General features: G+C 38.8%; 1 protein-coding gene across 5 annotated transcripts in view; it reads right to left on the bottom strand.

The window, feature by feature from the left end:
* ABCG2 (ATP binding cassette subfamily G member 2 (Junior blood group)) overlaps positions 1-15311 on the bottom strand; it is a 104489-nt gene extending 89178 nt beyond the window's left edge. Inside the window, exons 1-2 of one of the 5 annotated variants that reach the window (XM_056803168.1) lie at positions 14712-15311; positions 12039-12228 (exon numbers count right to left, since the gene is read on the bottom strand). The gene's annotated coding sequence lies outside the window, so the exon portion shown is untranslated. Of the gene's footprint in view, positions 1-6843; positions 6985-12038; positions 12229-14711 lie in introns of those variants that run through there. The other 4 variants (XM_056803169.1, XM_056803170.1, XM_007495913.3 and 1 more) reach the window with 4 other exon arrangements.
* Between the last annotated feature and the right edge of the window lie 384 nt (positions 15312-15695).

The following is a 15695-nucleotide window of genomic DNA, read 5'->3' as shown; positions in this document are numbered from 1 at the left end:
GCTCTAGTTTAACCCAGGACCGCCCAGAGGTCTGTGGCTTTGCACATGTCTGTTGTAGGTCATATTCTCAAATAATTAAATCTTGATCTATGCTGCAGCCCTTCCTAAATCCTGTTAGACTGAGTAGGGTGGAGATTGTAAGTTCCAAGACCTGGTTCTGTCATTCCAAGTATCTCTATTGTATCAATTCTAAAATCAATCATGACTCAAAGAACTTCCTGTTCTATGCTTTAGCATAGGTCAAAGCCCTTTCCATTGTTTAGCAAAAGGTTTCTGTCCTAAAGTAGTCTTAAGTAGGGAGGAGAAGGATCCTCCCATGCCAAGGGGGTTCACATTCCAATAGAGTTCTTACTATCAGTAGGAAATTTTTTCCAAGTATGAAATTTTCCAATGGTGAAATTTCCAACATTCTTAAGTCTAAGAAATTTTAAGGTTTACAGATGAGAGGAGGAGAGGGAAAGAACATGAATCATGAAACCTTGGAAAAATATTAAAAATTAATTAAATAAATAAACTTCAAAAATTTATAAATAAATAAACAAAAAGACCAGCCCAAGCATTCTGGGATTCATTCACTCTGCATCAGTGAGCCAAGCTGGAGGAGCTCTCTTTCCTTTCTTGACTTTTGGAGAGACTCTTCCCATGGATTCCTCATTGGTGAGTAGAGCTAGAGAGACACCCTTTTCCCTTTGGAGTCATTCTGCATTGGTGGAACTCTGGCTGAAGATACCACCAGGATTTCCCCGGGTCAGGACTTGGGGAAGCCTCTGCTGGGGGGGGGGGCTGAGCCAAACTTCACTAGAACAGCACTTAGGGCTGGTAGGCTAGATCAGGCTTTGTCTCCTTCCTATATTTCCCACTTTCACTATCTCTACCTTGTTGTAAATAAAAGTTGTTAATAGTCATTTTGACTTAGGGGCTAATATTTTATCAACAGTGACCATATCTCATTTTTATTACTCTTATATTTAGTCAAACCTAATTTAAAATCTTTCAGACTCATGATGAAAAATGCTATCCAGTCAAAGAAGGAACTGGTGGAGCCTGATTGCAGATCAAAGTATACCATCTTCCACTTTATTTCCATCATGAGCTTTTCCTTATATGTTCAATATGTGTCCTCTTTCAAGGCATGAGGGATACAGAAATATGTATTGTATGAAAGCATGGATATAACCTATATCAGACTAGAAGGAAGGCAGAGAATCTGAATCACAAGATGCCAGAAAATAATTGGTAAAGATTATTTCTACATGTAATTGAGAAAACATTTTTTAAAGTTAAAAAAGTAAAGGGAAAGAAAGGAATATGCCACAAGCCTAGCAATTATCTAATACCAATGATCAAGTCATCTAGTGTCCTAGCCCTTCACTCTGTGATAAAAACAGAACAATGAAAAGATTATTTCTTATCTTGCCTTGACCAATTCTTTTTTCAAAAAGGTAGCTAATTCTCTTAGATCTGCTTCTGACTAAAAGGCTGCTGAAGAAGGAATGAAGGTAATTAGGGAGGATATGACCATTCCATAATATAATTTCTGATAAAGAAGGTATGAAGTACCCCAAAGAACTAAAAATTCTGCAAGGCAAGACATCTTGGGGAAAATTCTGAGAAGTTCCTGAAAATGAAACTCTGAAGCAACTAATGAGCAAGAAGGAGAATATCCAGGTTTAAAACTTTAAAATACATGGGGGGGGGGCAGCTGGGTGGCTCAGGGGATTGAGAGCCAGGCCTAAAGATGGGAGGTCCTGGGTTCAAATTTGACCTCAGATCTTCCTAGCTGTGTGGCCCTGGGCCCATTTCGAGCCCTTACCACTCTTCTGCCTTAAAACCAAAACATGGTATTGATTCTAAGGCAGAAGGTAAGAGTTAAAAAAAAATACATGTAGGAAGTCAGAACCAATCACAGGAAAATAATAAAAAATGGAGCATAATTTTAGAAGAATCATATTAATAGTCAGGATTAGCCTTTTAAAAAACCTTCAATATTGAAGGAAAGAGGATGGAAAAGGGATAGGACTGATGTTTAGAATGGATGAGATTGTCCTTTTGGTTCTATTTACTCTGTCAAGGAGAATGATCTATGGAATAAAAAGATCCATAGGATCCCTATCAGTTTTAGCAGATTATTAAGGGGGGTCTGCAACACTAGAAAAGTTAAGAATCTCTATTTTAAAGAAAAAAACTTTGAATTTCTTTGATTAAATTAGTGTTCAATAAACACAAATAACAATAGAGCCCATTTCCCTATTTTCCTATTACCCTGGGGGCAATTATATGGGGGCAGTGGATAGAGTGGACCTGGAGTCAGGAAGATGCATGTCCAGTTCAAATCTGTCCTCAAACACTGACTGTGTGACCTTGGACAAGTCACTTATTCCTATTTCCTTAGTTTCATCATCTGTAAAATGAGCTGGAGAAGGAAATGGCAAACCACTTCAGCATCTTTGCCAAGAAAACTCTAAATGTGATAACAAAGAGTCAGATACAACTGAAACAAGTGAATAATAACAACAGTTTCCCTGGGGAGTTCACTAAAAGATGATCTAATCCATCACATAACAGCTGGGCAGATTCTGAAGAACTAGTTCAACTTACTAAAAAAAAATTTTTTTTTTAGTGCAAATGTTATTCTTATGAATTTCCTTTGCCTAATGAATTTCCTACCATAATTTAATTGATCAGAATAGTCAAACCACCAAAAAAAGGTCAAAGTACCAGAACCATCTTCCTCTAAGCACAAAACTTCCTAGAAATGGCAATACGGAGTATCTGTGATTGCAATACCGCACCTAGAATGCAGCGGCTTTCATCCAGCATTATAAAACTGTAACCAAGTTTATTCAGTTTATACCACACCACGCCTCCGCTGCACTCTGGCCCTCACTATCTCCTGACTTATCCGTCAAGTATTTACTAATGGCCCATTAGCAGGATGCCATGCTAGGAGATAAGAATGTGAAGTTGAATAGTAACAGAAATGTGCTCACAGTGCTTAAAATGACATTTGTCCCAGCAAATTATATTTTTAAATCTTAACTACAAGAATGACATTAAAATATTAAAATGATGATGTATTTGACACAATTTCTATTTCACATGATTATACAGTCGACACAAACTTTCTATTTCACATGATTATACAGTCGACACAAACTTTCTATTTCACATGATTATACAGTCGACACAAACTTTCTATTTCACATGATTATACAGTCGACACAAAATTTCAGTTTCTCTATACGTCAAAGACCTAACCTATTTGCTTTCATGTGATAATGCAACAAGAGGACAAAAGAATGGACACTAGACTAACAATCAATGAACCGGAGTTCAAACTCTATTTTGCTCCTTACTTGCTATGTGACCTCAGACAAGAGACTTAACCCTTCTAAGTCCAAGTTTCCTTATCTATATAAGGAGGGTTGGACTAAGTAAGGCTCTCCAGGTCTAAGCCAGTGTAAAAATTAAGCCCTTTCATATGATCATCACTTGAAAAAAAATGAGTTTCGGAGAACTATCTATCACTCATGACTTCTAGTTTTAAGGATGAATCTGCATGTATTTTCTTTTCTTTTTTTTTTAAACCCTCACCTTCTGTCTTAGTATCAATGCTGTGTATTTGTTCCAAGGCAGAAGAGCTATAAGGCTAGGCAATGGGGGTGAAGTGACTTGCCCAGAGTCACACACCTAGGAAGTGTCTGAGGCCATATTAGAACCCAGGACCTCCCCTCTCCAGGTCTGGCTCTCTTTCTAAGCACTTGTGTCAGACACTGAGCTGAGCACTGAGAATATAAATACAAAAACAAAAGAAGACACGGTCTCTGCCCTCTAATGGGGGAAGATAATGAAGAATGAAGAAATTAACACGAAGAAGACTGTTATTTTGCCTTTCCTGGTATCCCTAGGGGCTCAGTACTTTCTAGGAGCTTAATAAATGCTTCTAAGAGGAACCAACCAACCAGAGGGAACAGCAATAAGGTGATGTGATCAGGGGGAAAAGAGAAGAAAATGGCTATGATGTGATGGAGAAAGAGGTCCAGGGAATCAAAAAGAGTTGAAAAAAAATGATGGGCTCTCAGCCTTGGGTCTGTGAACTTGTTGTTGCTATTTTTAATATTTTGATAACTGCATTTCAATACAAATGGCTTCCTTGGGAATTCCATGTATTTTATTTTGACCAGTTAAAAAAAAGTAACTCTAAGAAGGCTTCCATATGCTCCACCACTGCTAAAGGGGTCAATAATACGAAATAAAAACATTTACCTTGCAAGTGCTTAGCACTTAGTAGGTGCCATATAATAACAAGATGAAGAACCCCTATGTCTATCTTTATGGACAGATTGACAGATACACACACATATACATGATAACAAAGTAGATAAAGTATTATTTAAGCACTTACTGTGTACTAGACACTGTGCTAAGAGCAAGAGACAACAGAGACAAAAGTCAAGCACTGCAATAGTATAGAAAACAAAAAGTTCTAAGACACAGACCTCTCTGGAGGACTTCCAGGAAGATGTGTACCAAAAAGGCACAAGATGAGAAGCTATGAATTAGTTAGAGCTGCACTGTGTAATGCAGAGAGAACAAACAAAACTAATTTACTATTATGATAATATAATAAAAGTCAAATGGAAACACAAATTAAACTTACATTTATTTCTCAGTGCTTACAATCAAAATTTTTTGATCCATGAAAATATTGGCTAATATTATCTATTAGACCAGTAGTGTAGAAAGGGATTCCCTGCTGGCTGCATATTGACTTCAAAGAACACAAACTAACATTATCTACACCTTGCAGTATTTTATTTATTTTGTTAAACATTCCTATTAATTTTTTAAAAATCTTTACCTTCTTTCTTAGAATCTATATTGGTTCTAAGGCAGAAGAGCAGTCAGGGATAGGCAGTGGGGGTTAAGTGATTTACCCAGGGTCACACAGCTGGGAAATGTCTGAGACCAAATTTAAACCCTGGACCTCCCATCTCCAGGTGTGGCTCTCTTTCCACTGAGCCACTTAGCTATTTTAATTTTAATCTGGTTCATCTACACACACTCAGGAATTTTGTGAGTTTGACACTCCTCTATTAGCCAATTAAAAACTTATGCCACCATTTCCTAAGAGCTTCCCAATAGATAGACACACTGCATAATGGTCCTCTCTCTTTGTCAAGCAGCACTGCTCTCGAGGGAACAGAGGAGCTAGTCTCAATTATGACCCAAGAACACACGAGAGGCTAGGGGGTCTCTGGTACATTCCTTATTCTTCTACGCATGGGCTTAGCTGCTTACACCCAAGTTCTAATTAGTGGTTCATCTAATTGTTTACCAATTGATTTGACTAATATCTAAAGAAATAAGCCAGGGGGGTCAAGGAAGGCAAACGATAAGCCTCACCTCCAAATTCTGCTCTCTGCCTGTTTTCCTACAGGCTCTTAGGTAAAAACAATTTTTTACATTTTAAAATATGGTTTTATTGAAACAGGCATGTTCTTGTCTACCTCTGCTGTCTCCTTGTGGCAGCCGAGTTAAGGAATTGCAACAACAAAGCTCTCAAAATGTTCCACTGCAGCAAAGAGAGCTAAAAATCACAGCGACGCAGCTAAGGCTGTTAGGTGGTATAGCAGATAGAGCACTGGATCTGGAGTCAGGAAGCAATGAGTTCAAATCACTTAAATTTTGTCTCATTTTCTTCAAATGTAAAATAGGAATAATAAAAGCACTTACCTTCTAAGTGCTTACTTAGTACTTAGTAGATGCCATATAAATGAACATTCCCTTATTAAAGTTGGACAAGATTTTCAATGTCACATATATCACTACTGATGCATACCAAATCATGTCAAAACAAGAGGAGAAAAAGCTTTATGATGATTTTTTGAGCTTGGATTCAAATTTTTCTACAAAAGAGCTACCCACAGTCACTACTATCAAACATTGAATGGCTTTGGAAATTATCTTTTACTGCAGTCTTGACTATGTTTCTTAATGAATTCAACTTGAAATTACAAGGCAAATGAGCAATTACATCTGAAACGTGTTGCAGTAAAGTCAATTTGATGACAGCTAAAAATGAATCACAAATATAAGAAGCTATTTCATATGCTTCCCACCTTGTCAAAAGTCAAATGATGCCCATTTTCACCTAAAACTGCAGTGGATATAGTTTCCAAGGTTTCCTGCATTGTTTTTCCAACCTCAAAGCAAGTGAAAAAGAAATTTCCAGTTTTCAAAATCCATTCAAGAGAAGCATAAAAGGTAAGTGTGAAAGAGAAATCAAAAGGGATTCAATAAGGTAAACTCTGTCCCTTTCTACCCAAGATGATAAACATACCTCCTAAGAACTTTATCTTTATTAGGGCAGTTATAATACTTAGAAAGACAGCATGGGAGTGAGTCATTTAAACTGGGATAAAATAAAAAATAAAAAAAAACAACAACAAGCAAATGGGCACAAAAGAGAGAAGCCCTGGGAGATCAGAGAAGAGAGAATAGGAAAAATAGGTTTATGAGGAAGTTTTTACAGTGGAAGGGAAAATGGTGGCAGGAGGAGAGGTGTGAGAGGAACATTTGAACCACATTCATATCTAAGTTGGTTACAAAAGGAAAAAAATATATACACACTCTCAGTTGATAATAGAAATCTATCTTACCTGATAGAAAAGTAGTCCACAGGAAGGGGATAAGAAAAATTGGGCCAATATGGTCCAAAGTAAAACAGACTAGAGGAGTGACAGGATAAAAAAAAGAGAAAGAAGGATAAACAGAAGAAAATAGAATGAAAGGAAATGCAGGTAATAATCATAACTGTAAATGTGAATGGGATGAACTCACCCATAAAACAAGTGGAGAACAGAATAGATTAGAAACCAGAATCCAAAAGAATGTTGTTTGCAAGAAACACTTCAAAAAAAGAGACACACAGAGTTAAAATAAGGCACTTGAATAGAATCTATTATGCTTCTACTGAAGTAAAAAAGGCAGGGTTAGCAATTATGATGTCAGACAAAGCAAAAGCAAAAACAGACTTAATTAAAAGAGATAAGCAGGGGAAACTAGTCTTGCTAAAAGGCATAACAATGAAGTAATATCAATATAAGACGTATATGCACCAAATGGAATAGCATCTAAATTTTGAAAGGAAAATTAAACGACTTAATTATAAGAGGAAATTGGGGGCAGCTAAGTGGCTCAGTGGATTGAGAGCCAGGCCTAGAGACAAGAAGTCCTGGGTTCAAATGTGGTTTTAGACACTTCTAGCTGTGTGACTCTGGACAAGTCACTTAACCCCCCTTGCCTAGCACTTAACACTTTTTTGCCTTGGAACTAATACAGAGTATTGATTCTTACAGAAGGTAAGGGTTTGGGTTTTTTTGTAATCTAAATAATCTAATCCTAAAGAAAGAGTAGGTCAAAGAATAAATCACTGGTTTTAAGACAGGGGGTAAAAGTTCAATAAAAGAGGAAATTGCCAGCAAAACTATAGTATTACAAAAATTTCAGTTTCCTCTCTCTGAGCTAAACAAATCTAATCATAATACAAATAAGGAGGCCAAGAAGAAGTATAAAATCTTAGAAAATTTAGATATGATAGAACGCTGGAAAAAACCTAATGAGAATACAAAGGAATAATCCTTTTTTCTATGCAGTACATGACATTTTAACAAAAACTAACCATGTATTAAGGCATAAAAATTTTTCAAACAAATGCAGAAAACCAAAAATAGCGAACATGTCCTTTTCAGACCATAATGAAATAAAAATTACATTTAACAAAGCAATAGCATAAATTAAAAGCTAATTAATGGGATAGCTAGGTAGCTTAGTGGATAGAGAGCAAGGCTTAGAGACAGGAGGTCCTGGATTCAAGTCTAACTTCAGATACTTTAGTTTTGTGGCCCTGGGCAAGTCACTTAATCCCAGCTACCTATTCCTTACTGCTCTTCTAACCTGAAATCAATATAGAATGTGATAGGAATGTTTAACAAAATAAACTGAGACTCTCAGATGGAAGGAATTTTTTTTAAGCAAATCCTAAAGAATAAATGGATCACAGGCAGCTGGGTGGCTCAGTGGACTGAGAGCTGAGCCTAGAGATGGGAGGTCTTAGGTTTAAGTCTGGCCTCAGATACTTCCTAGCTGTGTGACCCTGAGCAAGTCACTTAACCCCCATTGCCTAGGCCTTACCATTCTTCTGCCTTGGTTCAGCCTTGATTCTAAGATAGAAGGTAAGGTTTAAAAAAAAAATGACTGAATGAATGGATCAAAGAATAAATCAAGGAAACAATCAATAATTTCATTAAAGAGAATGACAACAATGTGATAATATTCCAGAATTTGTAAGATGCAGCCAAAGTAGTGCTTAGGGGAAAATTTATGTCTCTAAATGCATAAATCAGTAAAATAAAGAGCACATCAATGAACTGGGCATGTAACTTAATATGAAAATAGAAAGAGAAATTTAAAATCCCCAATTAAACACTAAAATGGAAATCCTGAAAAAAAATCAAAACAGAGTTTAACAAAATTGAGACTAAAAAACCTTTGAACTAATAAAAAGGAAGTTAGGCAGACTTCAACTCCTGGAAAATTGAGGTAGGAGAGGGGGTAAACCAGAAGGAAGGGCAGGGAGTCAAGGGATGTAGAGACACAGTAAAACAGGTTGGGAAGTGGGAATGATGCTGCTCTCCTCCACTCACAGCTCCTTCCACACCATTAGATACACAATAAAAATGGCCCTTTATCTTGACAAAGACCTGAAGTTCTTTTGTGAAAGTATATGAGTTACTGGAAAGTGGTACAATTTTCTGTTTAATCCTTGTTTCTTGGAGGAAATCCCAGAGAAAGAAGTTCAAAATTCAACTTATGTTCAAAATGTTCCCTAATACAGTAGTCCTCCCTTATTTGTGGTTCTGCTTTCCTTGGTTTCAGTTACCCACAGACATCCCAGAGGAAGGAAGGAGACAGAAAGGGAGCCGCCACCTGATGAGGGAAGGGGCCAGCACCTGCCACCCACAACATCAGTTCTTTTGCTTTTTGGAGAGGTTTTTAATGTATTTTGGGGGGTGGAAGGGGTGGGAGAAGGCCTCAGAATTCAGAGCCAATGGGCAGGGGCACAGGGACAGAACATATATATAGAAAAGTTGACACAGGTGTTTAAAATTAAAATTTAAAGCAAGAACTATCCATAGCTTCAGACATCTGTGAGAGGGAGAGAGTAGGATATCTTAGAATGTATCCTCTACATATAATGGAGGATTTACTAGACAGTTCTATATAATAATGTACAATGTATTTTATTATTATTGTATGTAATGTTGGTAAATTTTATCAATTTAACTTCATTATAAATATATATGTATATATAAAGAAAATCATGTTATTTATATGGTTGCTAGGTGTCTCTTATAGCCATGGTTTCAGCCACACACAGTAGGTCTTGAAACATAACTCCCCACCCCTCCACAAAACAGGGGCCCTAGTATATATCAGTTGCACTGGAATAAATTCACATTTAAAAAATTGTTATAGCAGAACTTCTGTATTTGTTCTTTTAAGTCAGGGAAAAATCATGATTTTTATTCTTCTTGATCCCCAAAATTCAATTCCTTCCAGCTATTTTGAAGGTAAAGCAAGTTCTGACAAATTTCCCTAACAGAACTTAAAAGGCGATTTAAATTAGCAGGCTGCAAGGCCTAAAAGACAGTTTACTGCAATCATCTACAAGATATTGCTTTTAAGGGCACCCCACATTCACATTAGTCTTTCCCAGGAAAGCTCATGGTTAACAATGTCCTCTATTGGCATCACCAAGAACCACCAGCAACATGAAGGCTAATCATCACCGCTCACCTGGGGGGGGGGGGGGCACTTCCCATCCTGCACTTTACAAGCTCATTATGTTCTAATCCTACAAACCATCGTGGTAGAGGCCTCACTGAAGCCAGTTTCCTAGGATTTTAGGTTCAACATTAGAACAGAAAGAGACTTAGAGATCATTCAGCAATTAACAAATAAACTTGGCCCAAGCTGGAGAAGATGACATTGAGGAAACCTTGAGTTGAATCTGATGGGCAAAGCTCCCTGCCCAGAGCTGACATCATTTTTTACCAGACAAACGTCAGACAAACTACCAGGAATTTGTGCCCAGTCAAAGGAAGCATGCACCTAGTGCCCAGAACCAGAATCTAGCCAATGGTCTTCAATACCTTTTCAGGAAAAATTGGCCTAACCAGCACAGAGGAAATAGGATGTTACTCCCACACCACCACATGAAAGACAGGATAATCACATTCATAATGGGAGAATTAGAAACAAAGGTAAAAGTTACCAAAAAGTAAACAAATCTAAGCTAAATAAATACTGACAACAGATCCCAATTGGCACAAGCAATGTATCCCTTCGTCACATTATTTGAATTTGCACTGTATTATTTCCATTGAGTGTAACCCATCGTCATATTTCATATAATTATAACTTCAAATAGTGCCAATTCAAATATGCCCCAGAGGATTCATTATTTACACTTATTGCAGCTTACCTATAGTAACAATTAAAGCTATCTATGAGGAGGAAATGGGGAACTTTAGTCAATGGTAGGTTTTCCTTCATGGAAAGCCTTCAAACAAAAGATGGATGACCACCTATAGGAACAGAGAGAATTCTTGCTCATATATGGGTTGTATGAGACCTTCTGACTCTCCAGTTCATTGATTCTTTAAGTGGCCCAGCTTTGGCAATTATGTAGACATTTCAAGGACAGGACGAGGAGAGAATGAATCTTTAGAACAAAACACACAGACACACACACACAGAGAATATAATATTTTATTGAACTGTTTCCCAATTACATGTAGAACTAATTTTAACATTTGTTTCCTCACCATTTACAATCCAAATCCTCCCTCTCCAATATAGCAATTAATCTGATATAGGTTATACACATGCTATCATAGCATACATATTTCCATATTCATCATTTGTAGAATACACAGCTTGACTATACAAGAAAAAAAAATAAAATAGTAGGCTTTGTTTTCAATTCACTCCATTAGAATTCTCCTTTTTAATGTAGTCATTTTCCTGTCATACTAATCTAAGTCCTCATTGGCCAGTTGCTTTTTTTCCCCTTACAAATCTTATCTTTTCTCATTTTGAGGTAAACAATTTTAAGACAAGTTAAAGTATTTAAAGATCGTATATCCCCATTCATTTCCACATTCAGATTATATCCAAGTGGATTTTTTTCTCCTCACGTTTATCCTGATTATATTTTTCTCCTACCCCTCATTAAAAAGGTGGACTTATAAAGGGCTTTAACAGAAGGTATGCCCTTTGATCCAGCAATACCACTACTAAGTTTGTACTCCAAAGAGATAATAAAAATGGTTGTACATAGCCATGCTTTTTGTGGTGGAAAAAACTAGAAAATGAGGGCATCTCCTTGATTGGGGAATGGCTTATCAAATTGTGGTATATGATGGCAATAGAATACTCTTGTGTTTATAAGGAATGATGAACTGCTTAATTTCTATGTGAACTGGAAAGACCTCTAAGAACTGATGCAGAGTGAAAGCAACAGAACCAGGAGAACATTTACTACGTTATGGCACAATTGAATATAATAGACTTCTCTACTAGCAGCAAAGCAATGACCCAGGACAATTCTGAGGGACTTATGAGAAAGAATGCTATCCACATACAAAGAAAGAACTGTGGGAGCAGAAACGAAGAAGAAAAATATATGATTTATCATATGTGTATATGATTTGGGGTTTTGGTTTTAAAAGATTACTCTAGTACAAAAATGAATAATATGGAAATAGGTATCAAGTGATAACACGTGTACAACCCAGTAGAATTGCTTGTCAGCTCCAGGAGGTGGGAAGGAAGAGGGGAGGGAGAGAACAGGAATCATGGAAAAATATTTTTAAATTAATTAATTTTTAAAAGGTGGGCTTAAAGTTTAATTTAAAAAATAAAATAATTAAAAAATTTTAAATTAAAAAAATTTTAAAAGATGGGCTTACCTGAAAGACTTAGATGAACTGATGCCGAGTAAAGTAAGCAGAACCAAAAGAAATTACACCGCAACAGCACTATTTCTGGATGAACAACTGTGAATGACCTGGTTGCTCAGAGCAATGAAGTGATCCAAGACAATCCCAAAGATTCATGATGGAAAAATGCCATCTACCTTCAGTGAAGAACTGATGGATTCTGAAGGCAGACCAAAACATACTATATTTCACTTTCTTCTCTTTTTTCTTTGACATCTCTTCCACAAAATGATTAATATGGGAAAATGTTTTACATGATTGCACACGAAAAATCTCTATGAGATTGCTTACCGTCTCAGGGGGAGGGGAGGGATCAGAAAAGTGAGATTTTGGGAGTTCATTTTTTAAATGAATGATAAAAAATTGTTTTTACAAGTAATTGGGGAAAAATAAAAAATTTTTAAAGGTGATTCTAGAGAGAGTTAAAATGCGAAAAATACTTTCTTCATTCTACTTCCTCCCTCCTTGCAGGTGGCAGCAAGGGAAAAAATAGCTTGTCTTTGAAATTTTAATCTTCTGCACAAAGATGGCATACAGAATAAAGCATCATAAGGGCAGCATAGGAATTCAGGTTGTTCAGAGTCCCTTTGAAATAAAGTCTACACCTTCCTATAGCTGTGCTACTAAGGAACAGACAGGCCAGGAAGGCCTGTACCTGTAAAGGAAACATAAGACCTTAATGACCAAGAAGAAGGCCAGCAAGAGACCCAGTAATTCCTAGAATTCCAGTACTGTAGTAGGTGCTGTAGTCATGTCTTATTTCCACCATTCTTGTGACTAATACATAGCTATCGCTGTTCCTCCAATACATGAAATGCTGAATAGAATATACCCTCTTAATTGCTAACCACAGAGCCATTCCCAACCCCTACTAGTTGGCCATTACCAAGATTCTAATTAAAGTCAATATATGAGGTGCTGAGAATCATATTTTGCTAAATAGGTGCCTCTCCCCATACAATTTACCTTTTAGTACTCACATTTTCCCAGTCCACCTTACACATATACTCATAGGTTACATATGGTTGCATGTAATCGTTTTGTTATAATTTCACTTATGATTTAAAAATATTTATATTCTCAATCACATTCTACTTAGCTGGAATTCAATAATTTTTAAAATGCTCATCTTAAATTTGGCTCTGGATGGGAAACCAATAAACAAGTATTTATTAAGTCCTTACAGTGGGTAAGGTGTTATTCTGCTCGGTACTAGAAATAGGAAGAAAAATGAAGTCGTCAGTTACCCCAAAGGGCTTTTAGATTCCAGAGCGAAACTAAGTACATAGACAAGGAGCAGTGATAGGAGTTGGCACGGGAGCTGGGCTTTGAGGGAAAACCAAGGATTCTAAGAGGCAGAGAAGAGCAGGCATTCCAAGGAGTCTGATTTTCACGCAAAGGGTAATTTATGGGGCAGTTAGGTGTCTCAGTGGATAGAGAACCAGGCATAGAGATGGGAGGTTCTGGGTTCAAATGTGACCTTGGACACTTCCTAGCTGTGTGACCCTGGATAAATCACTTAATCCCATCTGACTAGACCCTTACCATTCTTCTGTCAATATTGGTTCCAAGATGGAAGGTAAGGATTTAACAAATAAATATTTTTTAAAGGTTAATTGAAGAAATTAAATTGTCAACATTCTGGAGAATCTTTCTTTCCATCGGTGTCCAACACCGCTATCTTTGGAATTGTCATCTCCCCTCAGCTCCCCAGCAAAATCATTCAGCTTTGCTTAAACTTTGGGCCATGGCCACAGTTTAAAACTCATGCACACAAGTGGTGAAATGACCTGCTCCCTGTCTGATTTTTCTTCAGTATATTTGGGAAACCCTTATCGCATCTGAAACTAAACATTTTTAATTTCCATCTAGTGCTTAGGGCAAAACGCCTAAGTTAACCAAAACCCAAAACATCCTACGGCACAGTTTCTCCATTTTCCAAGGTGTGGAGAAAACAAATTACAAACACTGTCCTAACTGAAGCTAAAAGGTTTAGAATTTTCATTTAGTATGCTTGAGGGCAAGTAAAAAAAAAAAACCAAACCGCCAAAGTTAACAAAAAACAAAACATCCCACGAAACAGTTTCTCCATTTTCCAAATGACAAGACCAGAATAAAGCTCTAATACAGCTCCCATTTTAGAACTCCATAAAATAATCCATGACAAGATAAACCAACTGTGATGCGAGTGATTTCACCTCTGGGTTATCCGAGGTCAGTAAGCAGTAGCCAGGGTACAAAGTTTCCCCCATCTGCCAATTTCATGGTGGAACTGATCCCGCCCGGGCCAGACGGGCAATTAACAGGGACTTGCTCCAATCTTCGGAAGACTTCCGGACAGAAACTTCCGAAATCTTGCCGTGGGAAGCTACAAGTAGCGCAGCCCTAACCCCAGCCCTCCTCCTCTTCGTCCTTCCTCTCCTCCTCTCGGTCTGGTCATTACAAAGTCTAACTAACGCTTGCTGGGCGCTTAGTCCTAGAACGGTTTTAATTTAATTTGTTGACATAGCACGTGCAGGACAGCCCGAGCGATTTGGGGGCTGGAGGGCGGCAGCTCCCGCCCCCACCCCCGACTCCCCACCTCCCCGGCACCTCTGACCTATTTTCCCTACCCTTTGGCTAAGATGCCCTGCCACGACTCACCTCGGGCAGCGGAGGCCAGGGACGGAGGGGCAACGCAGGCTCCTCAGAGCACACAGGCCAGCCCGGAGCCCCGCGAGTACAAGCTGCCTCCTCTGGATGTACTCACCGTTATCCAGTCGCGGTAGGAAGAGGAGGAGGAGTGAAAAGGAGGAGAGAGAACTGGAGGAGGAGCGGGAGGAAGAGGAGGAGGACGAAGAAGAGAAGGAGGAGGAGGAGGAAGAAGAGAAGGAGGAGGAGAAGGAGGAGGAGGAGGAGGAGGAGAAAGCCGGCACCGCAAGGGGCAGAGGGCGTGGAGGGACCGTAGCCGGGATGAGGAAAAGCTGCGGCTCCTGATAGGGACCGGAAAGAAGTGGAGGGCCGGCGGTGGAGGGGTGGGTGCCCTGAGCTGGCCGGGACCGGGTTGGGCTGGGTCCGTTTATCGCCCCGAAGCTCCGCGGGGAGGCTGCCGAGCCACACCCAGACAGACCAAGCCTCGCAGGCTGGACTCCTCACCGGAGCCTGCGGCTTTCCGGGTCTCCCCATTTAGGAAAGAGAGGGCCCCGCACCGGCCCGGAGGCAGCTTCCCCAGCTCAGCTGAGGCCAAGGACCAGACCACGAAAGGCAGTGGGGGTGGTCAGAGAGCCAGGCGGGACTTGGCACTTTAAGTCAATCGAGTCAGGTCAAATCTGCAAGCATTTTCAAATCCCTTTCTCAAGGGTCTGGGGGTATAAAGAAAGACATAAAACAGTCCTTGAACCCTAGGAACTCGCAATTGAGGCAGAGGATCCGAGGCACAGTCTGAGAACAATTATAAACCAAAAAGGAATCGTTGGAAGCAGCTAAGTGGCTCAGTGGACTGAGAGCCAGGAGATCCTGGGTTCAAATATGACCTTGGACGTTTCCTAGAATCTGGACAGGCTTCTTGCAGAGGTGATATTTGAGCTGAGACTTTATGGAAGCCAGGAAGTAGAGATGAGGGAGGTCCAAATTCACCAAAGCAGGTGA

This window comes from Monodelphis domestica, chromosome 6 (assembly GCF_027887165.1).
Source record: "Monodelphis domestica isolate mMonDom1 chromosome 6, mMonDom1.pri, whole genome shotgun sequence".
Taxonomy (NCBI): Eukaryota; Metazoa; Chordata; class Mammalia; order Didelphimorphia; family Didelphidae; genus Monodelphis; species Monodelphis domestica.
The sequence above is the reverse complement of the archived record's forward strand: the minus strand, read 5'-3'. Positions and strand labels throughout refer to the sequence as shown.